A 13326-nucleotide genomic window follows, 5' to 3' on the forward strand; every position below is an offset into this window, starting at 1 on the left:
TCTCTCAGCGCTCTCACACTCTCTATTTCTCTCTCTCTAAGAACAAATAATGATAGAAAAAATTTCGTTTTAATTTTGTAAAGCTGCTGTGGGGAGAGGTGGAAAAAGTATTGTTATCGATCAATAATGGCAAACCTCTTGGCATTGACAACTTAGATGGAAAGCTACTGGGGATGGTAGCTGACTCTATAGCCACTCCTGTCTGTCATATCTTAAATCTGAACCGGGAGGAAAGTCTTTGTCCTCAGGCCTGGAGGGAAGCCAAAGTCATTCCACTACCCAAGACTGGTAAAGTGGCTTTTACTGGTTCTAACAGCCAACCTATCAGCTTGCTGCCAGCTCTTGGCAAACTGTTGGGAAAATGTTTTGACCAAATACAATGCTATTTCTCTGTAAACAAATTAACTACAGACTTTCGGCATGCTTTTAGAGGAGGGCACTCTACATGTACTTCACTGACACAAATCACTGATGATTTGTTGAAAGAAATTGATAATAAGAAGATTGGGGGAGCTGTACTGTTAGATTTCAGTGCAGCGTTTAATATTATTGACCATAAACTGTTGTTGAGAGAACTTATGTGTTATGGCTTTTAAACCTCTGCCATATTGTGGATTCAGAGCTACACTATATGACCAAGTGTGTGGACACCTGCTCGTCAAACATCTCATTCCAAAATCAGGTGCATTAATATGGAGTTGGTCCCCCCCCTTTACTACTATAACAGCCTCCACTTCTGGGAAGGCTTTTCACTAGATGTTGGAACATTGCTGCGGGGACTTGCTTCTATTCAGCCACAAGAGCATTAGTGAGGTTGGGCACTGAAGTTGCGCGATTAGGCCTGGCTCGCAGTTGGCGTTCCAATTCATCCTAAAGGTGTTCGATGGGGTTGAGGTTAGGGCTCTGTGCAGGCCAGTCAAGTTCTTCCACATCGATCTCGACACACCATGTCTGTATGGACCTCGCTTTGTGCACGGGGGCTTAGTCGTGCTGAAACAGGAAAAGGCCTTCCCCAAACTGTTTCCACGAAGTTGGAAGCACAGAATCATCTAGAATGTCATTGTATGCTGTAGCATTAAGTTTTCCCCTTACTGGAACTAAGGGGCCTAGGCGAACCATGAAAAATGCCCCAGACCATTATTCATCCTCTACCAAACTTTACAGTTGGCATTATGCATTGGGGATGGTAGCGTATTCCTGACATCCACCAAACGTGATTCATCACTCCAGAGACTGCATTTCCACTGAGACCAATGGTGGCAAACGTTACACCACTCCAGCCGACGCTTGGCATTGCGCATGGTGATTTTAGGCTTGTGTGCGGTTGTTCGGCCATGGTAACCCATTTCAAGAAGCTCCCGATTTAACAGTTCTTGTGCTGAAGTTGCTTCCAAAGGCAGTTTGGAACTCGGTAGTGAGTGTTGCAACTGAGGACAGGCGATTTTTACACGCTACGCACTTCAGCACTCGGTGGTCCCGTTCTGTGAGCTTGTGTGGCCTACCATTTCGCGGCTGAGCCGTTGTTGTTCCTAAAAGTTTCCCGTTCACAATAACAGCACTTACAGTTGACCGAGGCAGCTCTAGCAGGGCAGAAATTTGTTGAAAGTCACTGAGCTCTTCAGTAAGGCCATTCTACTGCCAATGTTTGTCTATGGAGATTGCATGGCGTTGTGCTTGATTTTTATACACCTGTCAGCAACGGGTATGGCTGAAATAGTCAAATCCACTCATTTTGAAGAGGTGTGTGTGTGTACATATAGTGTTTTTCTTTAGTGGAAGCTTCTCTGTCAAACATGTAAAGTGTGGTATACCGCAGGGAAGTTCTCTAAGCCCGCTACTCTTTTCTATTTTCACCAATGACCTGCCATTGGCATTAAACAGCCTGTGTGTCCATGTATGCTGATGATTTCACCCTATACCCATCAACAACCACAGTTAATGAAGTCACTGAAACCCTTAACAAGGAGTTGCAGTCAGTTTTGAAATGGGTGGTTAGTAATAAACTGGCGCTGAACATCTCTAAAACTAAGAGCATTGTATTTGGTACAAATCATTCCCTAAGTTCTAGACCTCAGCTGAAACTGGTGATGAATGATGTAGTTGTTGAGCAAGTTGAGGAGACTAAATTGCTTGTTGTTACCATAGATTGTAAACTGTCATGGTCAAAACATATTTTTTTATTTTTTATTTTTATTTTTTATTTCACCTTTATTTAACCAGGTAGGCTAGTTGAGAACAAGTTCTCATTTGCAACTGCGACCTGGCCAAGATAAAGCATAGCAGTGTGAACAGACAACACAGAGTTACACATGGAGTAAACAATAAACAAGTCAATAACATGGTAGAAAAAAAGAGAATCTATATACAATGTGTGCAAAAGGCATGATGTAGGCAATAAATCGAATAATTACAATTTAGCAGATTAACACTGGAGTGATAAATCATCAGATGATCATGTGCAAGAAGAGATATTGGTACTGGTGTGCAAAAGAGCAGAAAAGTAAATAAATAAAAGCAGTATGGGGGGTGAGGTAGGTAAATTGGGTGGGTAGTTTACAGATGGACTATGTACAGCTGCAGCGATCGGTTAGCTGCTCAGATAGCAGATTTTTAAAGTTGTTGAGGGAGATAAAAGTCTCCAACTTCAGAGATTTTTGCAATTCGTTCCAGTCGCAGGCAGCAGAGAACTGGAAGGAAAGGCGTCCAAATGAGGTTTTAGCTTTAGGGATGATCAGTGAGATACACCTGCTGGAGCGCGTGCTGCGGGTGGGTGTAGCCATCGTGACCAGTGAACTGAGATAAGGCGTCACTTTACCTAGCATAGCCTTGTAGATGACCTGGAGCCAGTGGGTCTGACGACGAACATGTAGCGAGGGCCAGCCGACTAGGGCATACAGGTCGCAGTGGTGGGTCGTATAAGGTGCTTTAGTAACAAAACGAATGGCACTGTGATAAACTGCATCCAGTTTGCTGAGTAGAGTGTTGGAAGCTATTTTGTAGATGACATCGCCGAAGTCGAGGATCGGCAGGATAGTCAGTTTTACTAGGGTACGTTTGGCGGCGTGAGTGAAGGAGGCTTTGTTGCGGAATAGAAAGCCGATTCTTGATTTGATTTTGGATTGGAGATGTTTGATATGAGTCTGGAAGGAGAGTTTGCAGTCTAGCCAGACACCTAGGTACTTATAGATGTCCACATATTCTAGGTCGGAACCGTCCAGGGTGGTGATGCTAGTCGGGCGTGCGGGTGCAGGCAGCGAACGGTTGAAAAGCATGCATTTGGTTTTACTAGCGTTTAAGAGCAGTTGGAGGCCACGGAAGGAGTGTTGTATGGCATTGAAGCTCGTTTGGAGGTTAGATAGCACAGTGTCCAAGGAAGGGCCGGAAGTATATAGAATGGTGTCGTCTGCGTAGAGGTGGATCAGGGAATCGCCCGCAGCAAGAGCAACATCATTGATGTATACAGAGAAAAGAGTCGGCCCGAGAATTGAACCCTGTGGTACCCCCATAGAGACTGCCAGAGGACCGGACAACATGCCCTCCGATTTGACACACTGAACTCTGTCTGCAAAGTAGTTGGTGAACCAGGCAAGGCAGTCATTAGAAAAACCGAGGCTACTGAGTCTGCCGATAAGAATATGGTGATTGACAGAGTCGAAAGCCTTGGCCAGGTCGATGAAGACGGCTGCACAGTAATGTCTTTTATCGATGGCGGTTATGATGTCGTTTAGTACCTTGAGCGTGGCTGAGGTGCATCCGTGACCGGCTCGGAAACCGGATTGCACAGCGGAGAAGGTACGGTGGGATTCGAGATGGTCAGTGATCTGTTTGTTGACTTGGCTTTCGAAGACCTTAGATAGGCAGGGCAGGATGGATATAGGTCTGTAACAGTTTGGGTCCAGGGTGTCTCCCCCTTTGAAGAGGGGGATGACCGCGGCAGCTTTCCAATCCTTGGGGATCTCAGATGATACGAAGGAGAGGTTGAACAGGCTGGTAATAGGGGGTGCGACAATGGCGGCGGACAGTTTCAGAAATAGGGGGTCCAGATTGTCAAGCCCAGCTGATTTGTATGGGTCCAGGTTTTCCAGCTCTTTCAGAACATCTGCTATCTGGATTTGGGTAAAGGAGAAGCTGGGGAGGCTTGGGCGAGTAGCAGCGGGGGGGGCGGGGCTGTTGGCCAAGGTTGGAGTCGCCAGGAAGAAGGCATGGCCAGCCATTGAGAAATGCTTGTTGAAGTCTTCGATTATCACGGATTTATCGGTGGTGACCGTGTTACCTAGCCTCAGTGCAGTGGGCAGCTGGGAGGAGGTGCTCTTGTTCTCCATGGACTTTACAGTATCCCAGAACTTTTTGGAGTTAGAGCTACAGGATGCGAATTTCTGCTTGAAAAAGCTGGCCTTTGCTTTCCTGACTGACTGCGTGTATTGGTTCCTGACTTCCCTGAACAGTTGCATATCGCGGGGGCTCTTCGATGCTATTGCAGTTCGCCACAGGATGTTTTTGTGCTGGTCGAGGGCAGTCAGGTCTGGAGTGAACCAAGGGCTATATCTGTTCTTGGTTCTGCATTTTTTGAACGGAGCATGCTTGTCTAATATGGTGAGGAAGTAACATTTAAAGAATGACCAGGCATCCTCAACTGACGGGATGAGGTCAATATCCTTCCAGGGTACCCGGGCCAGGTCGATTAGAAAGGCCTGCTCGCAGAAGTGTTTTAGGGAGCGTTTGACAGTGATGAGGGGTGGTCGTTTGACCGCAGACCCGTGGCGGATACAGGCAATGAGGCAGTGATCGCTGAGATCTTGATTGAAGACAGCAGAGGTGTATTTGGAGGGCAGGTTGGTCAGGATAATGTCTATTAGGGTGCCCATGTTTACGGATTTAGGGTTGTACCTGGTGGGTTCCTTGATGATTTGTGTGAGATTGAGGGCATCAAGCTTGGATTGTAGGACTGCCGGGGTGTTAAGCATATCCCAGTTTAGGTCACCTAACAGAACAAACTCTGAAGCTAGATGGGGAGCGATCAATTCACAGATGGTGTCCAGGGCACAGCTGGGAGCTGAGGGGGGTCGGTAGCAGGCGGCAACAGTGAGAGACTTATTTCTGGAGAGATTAATTTTTAAAATTAGAAGTTCGAACTGTTTGGGCATAGACCTGGAAAGTATGACAGAACTTTGCAGGCTATCTCTGCAGTAGATTGCAACTCCTCCCCCTTTGGCAGTTCTATCTTGACGGAAAGTGTTATAGTTGGGTATGGAAATCTCAGAATTTTTGGTGGCCTTCCTAAGCCAGGATTCGGACACGGCAAGGACATCAGGATTGGCAGAGTGTGCTAAAGCGGTGAGTAAGGCAAACTTAGGGAGGAGGCTTCTGATGTTGACATGCATGAGGCCAAGGCTTTTTCGATCGCAGAAGTCAACAAATGAGGGTGACTGGGGACATGCAGGGCCTGGGTTTACCTCCACATCACCCGAGGAACAGAGGAGTAGCAGGACGAGGGTGCGGCTAAAGGCCATCAAAACTGGTCGCCTAGAGCGTTGGGGACAAAGAATAAAAGGAGCAGATTTATGGGCGTGGTAGAATAGATTCTGGGCATAATGTGCAGACAGGGGTATGGAGGGGCGCGGGTACAGCGGAGGCAAGCCCAGGCACTGGGTGATGATAAGAGAGGTTGTATCTCTGGACATGCTGGTCTCAATGGGTGAGGTCACCGCATGTGTGGGGGGTGGGACAAAGGGGGTATCAGAGGTACGGAGAGTGGAACTACAGGGTCCATTGCAAACCAAAACAATGACAATGAAAACTAGCCTGAACAACAGTATGCAAGGCATATTGATATTTGAGAGAGACATACAATAAGGCATAAAGTGATTGCAGGTCTTGATTGGGAGAGCTAACTAAAACAACAGGTAAGATAACAGCAGCAATAACAGGGTGCTAGTCTGACACAGCAACAACAGGTAAAAAATGGCGATGACTAGGCAGAGAGGGTCGGATTAACTACACACAGATCCTGAGTTAAAGCACAGAGCCGACAGATAAGACACAAATAAACAGAATAGAGTACCGTGAATTAATGGACAGTCAAGCATGCATCAGCTATGTAGCCAAGTGATCATAGTGTCCAGGGGGCAGCCGTAGATGGAGCAGAGGAGGCCTCCACTAAGCTAGCACGCGGCGTGTAAAGTTAGTAGCCCGGGGGGTGGTCTGCTCAGACGGAGGGGGTCTGCTCAGACGTGGTTGTGTCGACAGAGAATCCAAGCCAGATGGCGATGGCGAAAGAGAGGTTGTGAATTGTAGAATAGTGTTTGCTAACTGGTGCTAGCTTCGTGGCAGTGGCAGTGGCACTAGCTCTTCAGCTAGCCGGCAGATGGGCCTAGCTCAAGGCTAGCTCAAGGCTAACTGGTGCTTGCTTCGGGACAGAGGTGTTAGCCAGTAGTAGCCACTCGGTTGCAGCTAGCTAGCTGTGATGATACTGTGTAATTGTCCAGAGCTTGCGTCAGGAATCCGGTGATGTGGTAGAGAAAAAGCAGTCCTATATGCTCTGGGTTGATATCGCGCTGCAGCTAGCCGGCAGATGGGCCTAGCTCGAGGCTAGCTCAAGGCTAACTGGTGCTTGCTTCGGGACAGAGGTGTTAGCCAGTAGTAGCCACTCGGTTGCAGCTAGCTAGCTGTGATAATACGGTGTAATTGTCCAGAGCTTGCGTCAGGAATCCGGTGATGTGGTAGAGAAAAAGCAGTCCTATATGCTCTGGGTTGATATCGCGCTGCAGCTAGCCGGCAGATGGGCCTAGCTCGAGGCTAGCTCAAGGCTAACTGGTGCTTGCTTCGGGACAGAGGTGTTAGCCAGTAGTAGCCACTCGGTTGCAGCTAGCTAGCTGTGATAATACGGTGTAATTGTCCAGAGCTTGCGTCAGGAATCCGGTGATGTGGTAGAGAAAAAGCAGTCCTATATGCTCTGGGTTGATATCGCGCTTGCAGACTGGCAGGTATCGGCCCGGTATTGAAGCTGGCTGTGTCCGAGTTAAGGGCGAAGACCGCAGCAGTGGCTAACTGACTACTAGCTAGTAGCTAGTTATCTGGCTAGCTTCTGATTGGGGTTACGGTTCAAAAGTATATAAAAAATAGCAGGTCCGTACCACATTGGGTGAGGCGGAATGTAGGAATGTATATTCAGTTCCTAGATGGAAAGTGAAATTAAAATAAATACGAAATGTATACGAAAAATACGAATACTATTTACACGGGACAAGACAGGACAAAGACACATCCGACTGCTACGCCATTCTTGGATTCATTGATTGATTCAGTGGTTGTAAAGATGGATAGAGGTCTGTCCGCAATGAAGAGATGCTCTGCTTTTTTGACACCACACTCCACAAAGCAAGTCCTGCAGGCTCTAGTTTGATCTTATCTTGATTATTGTCCAGTCACATGCTCAAGTGCTACAAAGAAGGACCTAGTTAAGTAGCATCTGGCCCAAACAGTGGCATGTTGTGCTCTTTATTGTAATCAGAGGGAAAATATCAATACTATGCATGCCAGTCTCTCCTGGCTAAGAGTTGAGGAAAGACCGACTTATTCTTGTTTTTATAAGAAACATTGTGTCGGAAACTCCAAATTGTTTGCATAGTCAACTTACACACAGCACTGAAACGCACATTTACCACACCAGACATGCCACCAGGGGTCTTTTCACAGTCCCCAGGTCCAGAACAAATTCAAGGAAACGTACAGTATTATACAGAGCCATGATTGCATGGAACTCCCTTCTATCTCATATAGTGCAAGTGAACAGCAAATGTTTCAAAAAACAAATAAAGCAACACCTCACGGCACAATGCCTCTCCCCCATGTGACCTACTTGTTGTGTGTATGTACTGACATGTACAGTGCATTCAGAAAGTTTTCAGACCCTTTGTCTTTTTCCAAATTTGTGACTGACCAGCTCAAATCGGTCTTATGTAGAAGAATTTCAAATTAGATTTTTTACATTGGATAAAAGTAGAGACTCAGAGCTACAAAATGGTATATCATACACTACGATGGGAAAGTAATTATGCTTTGAAAGTTGATCAACTTGTAAACTACAGAACAGTGAATAGTGTTGTGAAGATTAAGACTAAAAGTGGTAGTAGCCTACAATAAAGGAACAATTCCAGGTAAACATAGTGTCCAGATCATTTTTTTTATAAACATTAGACACATCCAGACGCACTTGTCTAAATTGATGGGTCATGTGAAATAAATGCTATAACCCACAGCCAGTGGTGGAAAAAGTACTAAATTGTCATAGAGTAAAAGTATAAATCATTTCAAATTCCTTTACAGCACAGTTCTTTATTTTTTATATTTTTGATTGACGATAGCCTGGTGCACACTCCAACACTCAGACATAATTTACAAACGAAGCATTTGTGTTCAGTGAGTCTGCCAGATCAGAGGCAGTAGGGATGACCGGGGATGTTCTCTTGATAAGTGTGTGAATTGGACAATTTTCCTGTCAAAATGTAACAAGAACTTTTGGGTGTCAATGAAAATGTATTGAGTAAAAAGTACATTATATTCTTTACCTATGTAGTGAAGTAAAAGTAGACAAAAACCTGAGTTGAAACCTGATTGAGGTGCACATGTGCAGTACATAAACAGATGCATGCGCCATATATTTATGTGGTGGACACTTGATACAGTCACGATATTGTTGTGGTATGTCACAAAATCATGTTACGACCACACATATCAATATTCATTAAATACAGTTGAAGTCGGAAGTTTACATATACCTTAGCCAAATACATTTAAACTCAGTTTGAAAAAATTCTTGACATTTAATCCTAGTAAAAACTCCCTGTCTTAGGTCAGTTAGGATCACCACATTATTTTAAGAATGTGAAATGTCAGAATAATAGTAGAGAGAATGCTTTTATTTCTTTCATCACATTCCCAATGGGTCTGAAGTTTACATACACTCAATTAGTATTTGGTAGCATTACCTTTAAATTGTTTAACTTGGGTCAAACGTTTCGGGTAGCCTTCCACAAGCTTCCCACCATAAATTGGGTGAATTTTGGCCTATTCCTCCTGACAGAGCTGGTGTAACTGAGTCAGGTTTGTAGGCCTCCTTGCTCGCACACGCTTTTTCAGTTCTGCCCACAAATTTTCTATGGGATTGAGGTCAGGGCTTTGTGATGGCCACTCCAATACCATACTACTTTGGAAGTATGCTTGGGGTCATTGTCCATTTGGAAGACCCCTTTCACTTCTTGACTGATGTCTTGAGATGTTGCTTCAATATATCCACATAATTTTCCCTCATAATGCCATCTATTTTGTGAAGTGCACCAGTCCCTCCTGCAGCAGAGCACCCCCACAACATGATTCTGCCACCCATGTGCTTCACGGTTGGGATGGTGTTCTTCGGCTTGCAAGCCTCCCCCTTTTTCCTCCAAACATTGTTTAACTTTAAATTAAACAATGTTGGTCAATGGTCATTATGGCCAAACAGTTCTATTTTTGTTTCATCAGACCAGAGGACATTTCTCCAAAAAGTACGATCTTTGTCCCCATGTGCAGTTGCAAACCGTGGTCTGGCTTTTTTATGGCGGTTTTGGAGCAGTGGCTTCTTCCTTGCTGAGCGGTCTTTCAGGTTATGTCGATATAGGACTTGATTTACTGTGAATATAGATACTTTTGTACCCGTTTCCTCCCGCATCTTCACAAGGTCCTTTGCTGTTGTTCTGGGATTGATTTGCACTTTGAGTCAAAGTACGTTCATCTCTAACGTGTCTCCTTCCTGAGCGTTATGACGGCTGCGTGGTCCCATGGTGTTTATACCTGGGGCGGCAGGGTAGCCTAGTGGTTAGAGCGTTGGACTAGTAACCGAAAGGTTGCAAGTTCAATCCCCGAGCTGACAAGGTACAAATCTGTCGTTCTGCCCCTGAACAGTGTCATGACGTTGGCCTGGGGGTAGGTTTATGACAGTCATAAATACCTCTTTTCCCCCTCCCCCGTTCCTCTCCCTACTCTACTGATGTGACATTAGAAAGCCCCTGTGGTTAACATAGAGATTCTGGGAACATCAGAAGTTGGGGGGAAATGAACTATATTCTGGTAATCCGACCAACTGAACATATGCGGTGGTACTTAAGGTATATTATGTCAGTTCGGTTGCCCTCTGACACATTCTCATCAATGATAGAATGACATAATCTCTACTGTGGAAAGTCTAAACATCAGAGGTATCGGATTCACATGGAATTGTTGTTTAATTCAAATGTTTGAATATGAAATTATTTGTGAAGAGATGAAATGTAATTTTAGCTTCCAAATGAGAGATTTGGGTTTTCATAAGTTTGGGCCTCTGCTCAACCAGTGGCCCGCCCCTGTGAAGAGACATGGGTTATAAACTTTTCAGACACACCACTCTCCCTTCACTATATAAGCCATTGACGAAGATTTAACCTTCTGTTCCGAGGATATGAGGGTGACGATCCCATGTCAGAATGGTTCAGGTAATAACTACAGAACTAAGCCAACATCAGCATGAGCTTTGGTTGTGAATGGTATGAACTTTGAACTCGTATTCACTACAGAAGTGATACCTCCTAGCCGTTGAGTTAGCAACAGCTGCTAGAAACGCAGGTTAGGAAGGACAGTCAGGGTATCCCGTCTACTACACAACGACGTTACTACAACGTATCCAGTGACCACCAGAGACATTCTTCAGAGGACTCGGTTTGGCAACACGGTCTTCCATCTACCACCAACCTACTGAAGCGCAGCTCAGAGTAAATATTTATTGCATTTTCCTTTTCCAAATGGGCGGTAATTTAGAATGCATAAGATACCGTATTTACGATAGCACAGCTTCGCCTCTGTTCCAGTATCCCGCTCTTTCACTAAAACCCAGCCCCCTTTCCTTTGTGTAACAAGCTGTCATATCTGTTCCGCCCGCTAGGGACGTTTTCCTTTATAACGGCGATTTGTGATTTAATTGTGTGATTCTGTGTGATTAGTTAGGTATTTGGTAAATAAATAATTAAACCCAATTTTGTATTGCTGATTCAACTTGTTAGCCAGGGTTCGTGAAGATAACCAAGGATTTACAACTTTCAGATGAGACTGAATAAGATGACGATTAATGTTGACTGCTATTGATGTAAAATATTCCTAAATCTTTAAGAGTTCATTCGGAAGATAACAGCTCTATAAATATTATTTCGTGGTGTCCCTCCTCTCTAGTTAATTACATTTACATGATTAGTTCAATCAGGTGATATTAATTACGGAGAAATTATTTTATAGAATAGCATGTCATAGCAATTAATCCGGCATAGCCAAAGACACGACAACAGGCAGTTAACCCACTGTTCCTAGGCCAGTTAACCCACTGTTCCTAGGCCAGTTAACCCACTGTTCCTAGGCCAGTTAACCCACTGTTCCTAGGCCAGTTAACCCACTGTTCCTAGGCCAGTTAACCCACTGTTCCTAGGCCGTCATTGAAAAGAAGAATTTGTTTTTAACTGACTTGGCTAGTTAAATAAAGGTTAAATAAATAAATAAAATACTTGCGTACTATTGTTTGTAGACCTCCACAAGTCTGGTTCATCTGTACAATTTTTTTTCTGAGGTCTTGGCTGATTTCTTGAGATTTTCCCATGATGTCAAGCAAAGAGACACTGAGTTTGAAGGTAGGCCTTGAAGGACATTACAGTTACACCTCCAATTGACTTAGGCTAATTGACATCATTTATCAGAAGCGTCTAAAGTCATGACATCATTTTCTGGAATTTTCCAAGCTGTTTAAAGGCACAGTTAACTTAGTGTATCTAAACTTCTGACCCACTGGAATTGTGATACAGTGAATGATAAGTCAAATAATCTGTCTGTAAACAATTGTTGGAAATATTACTTATGCACAAAGTAGATGTCCTAACCGACTTGCCAAAACTATAGTTTGTTAAATAGAAATTTGTGGAATGGTTTAAAAACGCGTTTTAATGACCAACCTAAGTGTATGTAAACTTCCGAATTCAACTGTATCAATATTTTGCTAAGTAGATGATCTCTACAGAAGGTGTAAACGGTACAGCCAAATGGTTACTTGCATTGTAGCAATATCAGAAATAGATGGTGTCAATATAAATAACATATACAGTATGTACAAGAACAATAATGATATCAGTGATAGACAAGATAGTTATTTGCATGCAATCAGGGGTAGTGGCTGAGCAGCAGGGTAGAAAAATAATAGTAGCAGCAACGTATGGCGTGTGTGTTAGGAGAGAGTCATGTGAATAGAAGCACTGCAGATAGTGCTGATGACTGGTCCGTCCAAACCACACATGAACAAGGGAATCTATATTCGGAGAGCCTGTTTCTGTCCTGCCCTTGACTTTGGTGCAGGACGTGTGATGTCCATAGCCTCTTTGTCGCAAAACTCCCTGATCTTGTCAAAAAGATAGTTTGTCTAGCTGTGTCCAGTCCACGTGGTGCTTTTACAGGCAGACCATCTATGGGAGGAAGGACGCGCAGCAGCTGAAACCTGGTCCCGACAGTCCGAATGCTCCTTGGCGATACCAGGCACCAGAGCATCGAAGCTGTAAAACAGGAAATAACAAAAATCAGAAGACATTACAACCCTGCACAACATCAATTCACCTCCCAAGTTTGGATAAGAATAACCTCACACAATGAAAGTGATTTATCTCAACGTCAACAGTGAAGAGGCGACTCTGGGATGCTGGCCTTCTAGGTAGAGTTGCAAAGAAAAAGCCATATCTCCGACTGGCCAATAAAAAATTAAGATGGGCAAAATATCACAGACACTGGGCATGGGAACTCTGCCTAGCAGACCAGCATCCCGGAGTCGTCTCTTCACTGTTGACGTTGAGACTGGTGTTTTGCGGGTACTATTTAATGAAGCTGCCAGTTGAGGACTTGTGAGGCATCTGTTTCTCAAACTAGACACTCTAATGTACTTGTCCTCTTGCTCAGTTGTGCACCGGGGCCACCCACTCCTCTTTCTATTCTGGTTAGAGCCAGTTTGCGCTGTTCTCTGAAGGGAGTAGTACACAGCGTTGTACGAGATCTTCAGTTTCTTGGCAATTTCTCGCATGGAATAGCCTTAATTTCTCAGAACAAGAATAGACTGACGAGGTTTCAGAAGAAAGGTCTTTGTTTCTGGCCATTTTGAGCCTGTAATCGAAACCACAAATGCTGATGCTCCAGATACTCAACTAGTCTAAAGAAGGCCAGTTTTATTGCTTCTTTAATCACGACAACAGTTTTCAGATGTGCTAACATAATTGCAAAATGGTTTTCTAATGATCA

General features: G+C 44.3%; 1 protein-coding gene across 3 annotated transcripts in view; it reads left to right on the forward strand.

The window, feature by feature from the left end:
• The window catches only part of LOC139549399 (chloride channel protein 2-like), a 260342-nt gene that overhangs the window by 217697 nt on the left and 29319 nt on the right, over positions 1 to 13326 (forward strand). The window lies entirely within an intron of this gene.

This window comes from Salvelinus alpinus, chromosome 22 (assembly GCF_045679555.1).
Source record: "Salvelinus alpinus chromosome 22, SLU_Salpinus.1, whole genome shotgun sequence".
NCBI lineage: Eukaryota > Metazoa > Chordata > Actinopteri > Salmoniformes > Salmonidae > Salvelinus > Salvelinus alpinus.